The sequence below is a fragment of the Callospermophilus lateralis genome, unplaced genomic scaffold, assembly GCF_048772815.1.
Source record: "Callospermophilus lateralis isolate mCalLat2 unplaced genomic scaffold, mCalLat2.hap1 Scaffold_109, whole genome shotgun sequence".
NCBI classification, from domain to species: domain Eukaryota; kingdom Metazoa; phylum Chordata; class Mammalia; order Rodentia; family Sciuridae; genus Callospermophilus; species Callospermophilus lateralis.
The window spans coordinates 3,081,477-3,090,830 of record NW_027511135.1 but is presented as its reverse complement, the minus strand read 5'-3'; the positions used below and the strand labels follow the sequence as shown (position 1 = coordinate 3,090,830).

Sequence of the window (9,354 nt, the reverse complement as noted above, 5' to 3'; positions counted from 1 at the left end):
ACCCGACCAAAGCCCTGAAATGGAATATTTGATTTATTCTTCTGTTTGTCACCTCTCCCCAAAACGTCACATGCATTTGTTTTACCTGGGATCCCAGAGGGTTACAACCTTAATTCAGAACAGACAAGCTTGCTGATAGAGTTGAAGCTAGTACTTCTGCCTTCTGTGTGTTTCAGGGAAATTAAAACCTTGCATGTGTATTATGATAAGTATTCATAAGTATTGCCTCTAGATACCTTGCAAAAATAGTAAAAATATCTTCTCTGCAATAAGATATCATCATCCTAATTCTTAATTTTTCCTGTATATAATTTTCTAAATAGTGATCAACACACATTCAAAGATAATAATGCAAACAGGAAAATATAATATTTTAAGAGTGAACCATCAGAAATAATAGGCAATGATGAAACAGACCATTGATGATTGCAGTTTCCAGGCAGGGAGCAAGAGATCAGAATGTCTACTATGTTTAACAAAGTAAGAGACAACCCTGAAATAGACATAAAAATAAATTTAAAAACCATAAAAGTAACATAGCAGATGTGAAAAAGATACATTCCTATTTTTTCTTCTAACATATTTTAAAATTTTATATACCTTTTCACCTTAAATAATAGATCTGGTTCAGTAACAGATGAAAATGGAAACATAGAATATAGGTCTGAAGAAAGAATTAGGAACTCATTAAAGAAAGATAAAAAAGAAGGAAAATGCAGACAGAAGAGGATAAAAATCTAATATATATCTTATCACTATTTTAGAAGGAGAGGATAAGAATAAAGCATCGAACATGATTTTTGGAGAAATATGGATGAGGATTTTCCAGAACTGGTGAATGAAAACATCACACATATTTACAAAGTTCAGTGACCCATAGGCAATATAAATAGAGACAAATCGATCCCTGGACATATCATAGTCAAAACACATAAAAGCAAGAAAAGATAAAACCTTACAAGCAGTCAAAAGAGAAATGGCAAGTAGGCTGACTTACCAATGACAGAAATGGAAGTCAGAAGGTACTAGGAAATTTGTAACATGCGGAAAAGAAAACAACTTTCAACGTAGAAGTCTGCACTCAAGAAAATATTCTTCCAGAATGAAAGTGAGATAAAGACTTGTTGGAAAAACAAAAATTGAGAGTGCTTACCACGAGATGATGGTAAAATTCCAAAGGAGGAATTTAAGACAAAAAAGAATGCCAGATGTAGACAGAAAAGTAAAAATTTAAGTGAACAAAGACTGAAATAATAATAATGACAATGTCTTATGGGATTAAAATATAGTATATTAAAATATACAACAGTAAGAGCAGAAAAGTTAGGAAAGGAATAAAATAATTTGCATTCAGACAATGGAATACAAAACCAAACTATGAAAACATACGAAGAAAACTTAAATGCATTTTACTGATTAAAAAAAGTTTATCTTAAAAGGTTGTACACTGTATAATTCCAACCATGTGATATACTAGAAAAAGGGGAACCTGTCAAGATAAGTGATTAGAGGGATTTGGGGTGAGGGTGGGGAGGGATGGATAGGCAGAATGCCAAGGAGTTTAGGGCAGTGAATTTCTCAGCATGATGAATGGTGAATAATGTCATTATATGTTTGTCCAAACCCATAGAATGTTTAATACCAACAGTGAACCCTAAAGTTTAATGAAGATGAGGGGGATAGTGCTGTGCCACACTACACAAAAGTGAGAGCAAATTTAATCCTCTACTGAACCATATTGTTAATAGGGGAGTGTAAGTTGGAGAGAGGCAGGAAGTATATAGGAACTCTGTGCTTCCCACTCAATTTCACTGTGAACCCAAACCTGCTCTAAAAAATAAGGTCCATTTAACAAAAATTTAATGGAAACAAACAAAAAAAACTACATGAAAATTACTTTCTTATCCTTGTGAAATTATTAATGTTGACAAGGGTTTTCCAACATTGCACTTCAAAATACTATTAATCATGTCTTTGTTTTTAATAAATACAATATTAAAATGGATGATAGTAATAGTAGACACAGAGCAGTAAAATAATTTAAGGGTTCTGTCCAGAGGAGGTAATATTAGATTCTGAAAAAGTGCATACTGTAATTTCTAGTGTGATCATTTAAAGAATAGAGAAACAGATATATAACTTTCAAACTAATAAAAGGGAAAAGTGAAATTTTAAAAATCAATCCTAAAGACAACATAAGAAAATAGAAAAAGAAGCAGAGAATAAACAGGGTGTATAGAAATAAGATGGAAGATTTAAATCTAAAGATATCAGTATTCACATTAAGGATAATGTTCCATTCCAAAGAAACTAAGATTAGATTTTTTCAATTTAACAACTTGATGTTTGCAAGAGATAAATTTAGACCACAATATTATACAAAGTGGTAATAAAATGATTTTTTAAAAAAGGCATACCATGCCAATACTAGATAGAAGAAAGTTGAGATAACTGTGGTAACACTGATTAACAAAGCAATCATATAATGAAAAAAGGGTTCAATTCACTGGAAATATATAATAATTCTAAATTTTGAAAAACAAGGCAAAATTTGACAGCATTATAAGAAAAACAAGTCTGAAAATTTTCAGTTATTGACAGAAAAAGCAAGCAGAAAAATTTACCAATGATGTAGAAGAACTGAAAATCAGAGCAAACAAATTTGATCTAAAAGACATAGGTAGAACACTCTACTTGTTGCAAAATATACATTATTTCCCAGCATCTACAGTGCATTTACAATGAACTTGGTGGTCATGCTAGTACTAATTCTGTAGGAATAAAATTTCATGGAGTGTAACCTCTAACCATGTGCAATTGTGCTAGAAAGCAACAATAAAAAGATAAATAGAAAAGTTGATATAATTTGAATTAAAACATATACTTGTAACTACTTAATAGATCAAAGAAGAAATAATAATGGGAATTTTAAAATAGTCATGGTTCTCTGGGAAACATTACTCTGCCAGATGGCAAAGCTTATTTTAAGAGACAAACATTAATGTTGTGTGGTACTGATTCAAAAATGGACCGAGAATCTAATGACACAGAGTAACAACCCCAGTACACAATCCACGAGTGTTAGGAAGAGAACAGCCTTCTTAATAACAGGCTGAGATAACTGGCTATCCACAGAAAAAAATCAATCAGACCCCTACCTACTAAAATTTTATTTTCAAATCATTTAACTATAAAAATAAGACAATCTCTTTATAATCACAAAGGACAGAAGGACTTCCTAATTATAGTACAAAAAGTATTAGTCATATAGGTAAAGATTCAGTATATTTGAACTTATTAGTGTGAATAAATTTCTATTCATCAAAAGGACACCATAGGGTGCTTGCTTGGGCAGCACATACACTAAAATTAGAACAATACAGAGAAGATCAGCATGATCCCTGCACAAGAATAACACACAAATTTGTGAAGTATTCCATATTTTTTATAAAGACACAAATGGGTGTGAATATACATTGGGTGTACAACCAGAGACGTGAAAAATTGTGCTTTATATATGTAATAAGAATTGTAATGCATTCCGCTGTCATATATAAATATAAAAATCATAATAAAAAATAAAAATAAATAAAATGCCTGTATTTTCTATTTAAGAAAAAGGACATAATACGGGGCTGTGGATATAGCACAGTGGTAGAGTGCTTGGCTGCCATATGTGAGGCCCTAGGTTCAATCCTAGCACCACACATTCTCTCTCTCTCTCTCTCTCTCTCTCTCTCTCTCTCTCTCACACACACACACACACACACACACACAAGGGAAAAGACATCACATAAAGAGTGAAAGGAAAACCCACAGAGAAAGAAAAGATATTCATAATACATGAAACCAACAAAAACTAGTAACCAGAATATACAAAGGAATAAATAATAGACAAAAATTGAATTTTTGTAAGTAGGCAACATGTTTTTAATTTTTATTTTTCCCACATCTTTATTGGCACATTATAGTTATACATACTGATGGATTTTTGTTACATATTCCTACATGTACACAACCCACAATATACCAATGTAATTTGACCAGTATCGTTCCCCAACACTTCCCCTCTTCCTCCCCACTCCTATCCCTGAGTTCCTTTTCTCCACTGGTCTCCCTGTGATTTTCACCACTCACTTTTATTTTCCTTTTTTCTCTCTAGCTTCCACACACAAAAGAAAACATATGACTTTTAATCTTCCAAAAATTGAATTTTACAGTGAGCTTAAAACCTGGGTGGTTTCTAAAAGTATAAATTTAATTGATCAATAGTCTATGAAAAATGTGTCTACCTTATCAGTAATCATAAAATGCAAATTAAACCACAATGACATGCTATTATTATACATGACCAGATAGGTAAAATTTGAAAAATTGGCAATTTCAAGTGTCAGTAAATAATCAGAACAATAACAAAAAAAAATCTCAAAAATCTGGTAGGAGAATGAATTGGTACAAACACTTTGGAAAGTTTGCTCTTATTTTTTATAGTTAAAGATAAGTATACCCAGTAATATGCTCTTGAGAAACAGTAGAATACATAAATATGAATGTTCATTTTAGCATTGTAATGGCTGAAAATTGAGAACCCCAAATTCAACAGTAGATGGATAAATTGTGAAATATCCACACAACAGAATATTCTACAGCAATGAAAATAAATGAATGTCACCTAATCCCAGCCACTCAGGAGGCTGAGGAAAGAGAATCTCAAGTTTGAGGCCAGCCTCCACAATGTAGCATGACCCTGTCTCAGGATAAAAAATAAAAAGCCTGAGGATATAGATCAGTGGTAGAACACCCATGGGTTCAATCTCCAGCACCACAAAAAAACAAAAACAGAACCCAAACTACAACAATACAAATGACCTTATGAATACAAGGCTAAGAAAAAGAAAATATAAATAAAACATATAGTATGATAACACTTATATATAGTTTTTTTTTTTAAATCAGAAATATACAGAGAGTAAGAATATAAAGAAAATGAAGGAAGTGATTTCCTAAGAAGTTAAGGTAATGGTAACCTTTAGGAAAAAGGGAGGGAGAAATTATCTGGAAAAGGTCAAGATCTTGGGAATATTCTATTTCCTGATCTGTTTTCTTGTTATGTAGGTGTTGGATTTTTACAATGGCTGTTATATTTTACATTTTGATATTATATGTACTTTTTGGTCTGTTATTTCTTAATTTATAATGGTTTAACAAGAAAGAAGGAAACTGATTAGAAAAAAGGGCAAGAATGAAGAAAGTACCAGTTGGCAAACTCCTGTGGTTGTATTCACGGTGACTTGGATTACTATGGCTTAGATTACTATGGCGGTAGCAGAAGTAATGAAAAGAGATGAATTCAAGATAAGTCAGAATGGAAAGGACTGGACTTGGGCCGTGAGAGAAAGGGGAATCACAGGTGACTTCTGTTCCAAGCCTGAGGATGCTGGAGGAAGAGGTGGGGAGAAAAGGTTAAGAGTAATGATTGGGATATGGAATTGTGTGTCTTGTTCTAGGCATTAAGTTTAAGATGCCTACAAAAGGTTTATCTAGAGGTATCATTTATGTTGTTCAATATAGGCATGACATTAACGAAGTATTTAATAGCATCTCTATGCTATTTTAAAATGTTAAGACTGGTTATGATCACCTGAAGGAAAATGTAGAAACAGAGGCAGGCTCAGGACTAGCTCTGATTAAATGCACCTACATAACATAAGAGGGAAATTTAAAAAAAAATGGAAACATTTTGAGATAGCAAGAAAACAGACGTGGGTCCCAAAAGCTCCAAGATGAAAGTGAAGGAAGAGGGAGCCATCAACCAACTATATCAGTATGGAGAGGTGGAAGAAAATGGGAACAAAGAGATATCTTTGGGATTTAGCAACGTGGAGAGATCATGGGTAATCTTGAGCAGTGTAGTTTCAGAAGGGTGAAGGCAGGAAACTGGATTGAAATAGGTTGAAGTTTAAACAGGAATTGAGCAAGGAGCCCAGTGCGGTGGTGCAAGCTTGTCGTCTCAGCTATTCAGAAGGCTGGGGCAGGAGGATGCAAGTTAGAGGCCAGCTTGGGCAATTTAGCGAGACCACTGTCTCAAACATATAAAACAAAAAGGTGCCATGGATGCCATGGTGCATGCCTGTAATCCCAACGACTTGGGAATCAAAGGCAGGAGGATTGTAAATTCAGAGTTAGACCCTAAGTGACTTAGTAAGACTCTGTCTCAAAATTTTAAAAGTTTTTAAAAAGGGCTCAGAGATTAAGCACCCTGGATTCAATCCCAGATACCAAAAAACACAAAGCAAAACAAACAAATCTGGAGATGAAGTCCACTGGTAGAGCTCCTGCCTAGTATGGATGAGGGCCTGGGTTCAGTCCCCAATAGCAAACAAAACAACAAAACAAAACAAAACAAATGAACAACATAACAACAATAAAAAAATGGAAATAAAGGCAGCGAGTATCAACAAATCTTTTATATTTAGATTATAAAATATAATACAGAAATGAGGCAATGTGGGCAAAGTGGAGACAAGGGGCCTTAGTCAAGGAGACTGAGGACAATGATGTAAGTGAATGGCTGTTTGATAATGGCAAAGAAAGTAAACCAAAGGCAACAGCACACATTCAAATTCTCTGAGGGTCTGTACTGCTGGTTCGTAGTTCACTGATTCCCCAAATTTCTAATCCTGAAAGTAAGTTTCTATTAAGCAAGTTGTCTCTTATTAGGCAAAACTGATTATTTTAAGTTAAGCAAGTTGATTTTTATTTAACCATAACAAGAAAACTCCTAAGGTTACGCTGAAAGGAAATTCAGGTGTCTGCTGTCCTCGTAGAAGAAAGAAATACTAAAGATAGACATAAAAAATATATTCATGAATTATGAATTGTATAAATTGTCCATTGTGATATTTAACATCTCTTCATTAAATTCTATATTGCTCATACCCTTCTTTCAACAGAGACATTAAATTATCAAGAACTTTGAAGACATACAATAATATATAGTAAATATTTAAAGCACCCATTAGCAAATCAAAGGAGAAAGAAACATGTTTTATAAAACATTACCTTTGACTTATTTTCTTTTTTTAATATTTATTTTTTTAGTTTTAGGTGGACACAATATCTTTGTTTTATTTTTATGTGGTGCTGAGGATTAAACCCAGTGCCTCACAAGTGCTAGAAGAGCACTCTACCACTTGAGCCCCAGCTCCAGCCCTTGACTTACTTTCTTGATTTTTTATGTTTGTTGGAACAAATTGTGATCTTAAATTTAACTTTTCAAAATCACTCTTTCTGGGTTCAGATTCAATTTTGAAATAGATACATGTGAAAGACATAAAAAACAAATTTAAATTAAAAGAATCAGAAAATTTACAAAATGAATCTAAAAAACAAATTTGGAAAATATATGAAGTCCCAGTTATATAAATTTAGATATTAAACTAATACAATTATAATAAAAAATATAAAAGATTGAGCAGGAGCTGAAAATACTAATGTTAATCATTTGAAACAGAGGGAACAAGAATCCCACTGTTGTGATAGGATTAAGGGCAGTCCAAGGACAATCACTCTCCACAAGCTAACTAACCTTTTCAGAAAACTATGCTGCAAATTAGTCCCATGAGAAATTGAGGGCATTGCAGATCTGAATTATCATGGTGGGATACAGAGTTAGGGAGAGTCCACATACCAGAATGGTCAACCAGATAGGATCACAGCATTTATGTACTGTAGACAGAATGTCCCTTCTCTAAATTTAACTGGTCTGTTCCTTTAAATTTTTGTATTTTATTTTAAGTGCTTATTTAATATCACTGGGAAATACCTCTATAATTGTGTGGTGCTCTAGTGAGAATGGGCATCATCCTGTCTCTACCTGAGATGGGAATGGGTCAAGTGTCCCACCCTGAGAATGATGCTGGCTCTACAAACATCTCTCAACTTACAAGAGGGTTATGTCCTAATAAATTCATAGTGAAATGAAAATACTGTAAGTAAAAAATGCATTCAAGGCCTTGGTGATGGGTAGAAGCTGGAAGATTTTCAAAATGTATGCTGGAAAACTGCTGATGTTGCCACGAAGGGTCTCACCCTTTTTAACTGAGCTGGTGACAGCACTGTATCCCACCTGTCCATGCACTCTGGGTCTGTGGTGGGAGTGGCAGACTTGGTGCTTTTCTGAATTGCTTCTGGGCCCTTCTTCTCTTGCTTGAAGAATAGAGTATGTTTTACCCATGTTTATAGCAGCAAAATTCACAAGAGCTAAACTATGAAACTAGCCTAGGTGTCCATCAATGAACGAATGGATAAAGAAAATATGATGTGTACAAACAATAGAGTCAGTCATTCAGCCATAAATAAAAATGAAATTATAGCATTTGCAGGAAAATGGATGAAAGTTAGGACCATTATGTTAAGGGAAATAAGTGAAACTCATATGTTTCTCTCATTTGTGGAAACTATAGAGAAAAAAGAAAAATGAGAGTCGGTGTGTATCTCCTAAATATCAAAGGGAAATCAGTAGAGGAAAGAGATCAAAGGGTGGGAGGTGAGGGAAGCACTGGGGAGTGATACTGACTAAATTATATTGTTATGTTGTATGCATGTATGAATATGCAACAACAAATCCCATCAATATGTACATTATAATGCACCAATAAAAAATTGGAAAAAAAAGAATAGTGCATGTTTGCAGCTGAGTATCTATACAGATGTCTCTCAACTTACGAGAGGGTTATGTCATAGTATCTATGCTGCAAACAGCTCTACACTCTGGCCCTGGAGGGTCTGGGAATTTTATCAGACATTAAAAAAATTTTTAAAAAACAGTCAAAAATTTTTATTTTTTCCCCATTTTCTCTTGTCACAGCTGATAGTTTTTTTCTGCTTTATAATTTCATCTTTACTCTTGACTTCTGTTGATATCTAATTAGGTCCATGTTTGTTCATAACCACATCATCTTATTATCCAATGGTCAGTCTACCACAAACTAAGTGTTCTTTTCTAAATGTGCTTTTTCACATTTGAAAAAGAGGAGGGGACAAGAAACTTTTCCAAATATTTTATTATTCCTTTTTGCTTAATTCTATCTTAAATTCATTATCTCTTCTTGTGTTTTACTGTATGGGTCAAGAGAACCAACCACACTTAAAAATTTCTCCATCTAAATACACAATTTTATTGTTCACAAGCTCTACATTCCACAAAATACTAGAACAAACACAATTCAGCCAAGTTCTCTGCCACTATTCGTAACAAGCACCACCATATAATTTCAAAAGTTGAAAGTAATTTACTGTTTTTTTTTTCTCTTCTCACATTTGGTTTGTTGTTTTCTTGCCTTAAAAATTAAA

At 33.5% G+C, this 9,354-nt stretch overlaps 1 non-coding gene across 1 annotated transcript; it reads left to right on the top strand.

The window, feature by feature from the left end:
* The first annotated feature begins 3,339 nt into the window (after positions 1-3,339).
* LOC143390035 (U6 spliceosomal RNA) lies at positions 3,340-3,446 on the top strand. The gene has a single exon (XR_013090200.2). It is a non-coding gene; the product is annotated as a U6 spliceosomal RNA (small nuclear RNA).
* Positions 3,447-9,354: the final 5,908 nt, after the last annotated feature.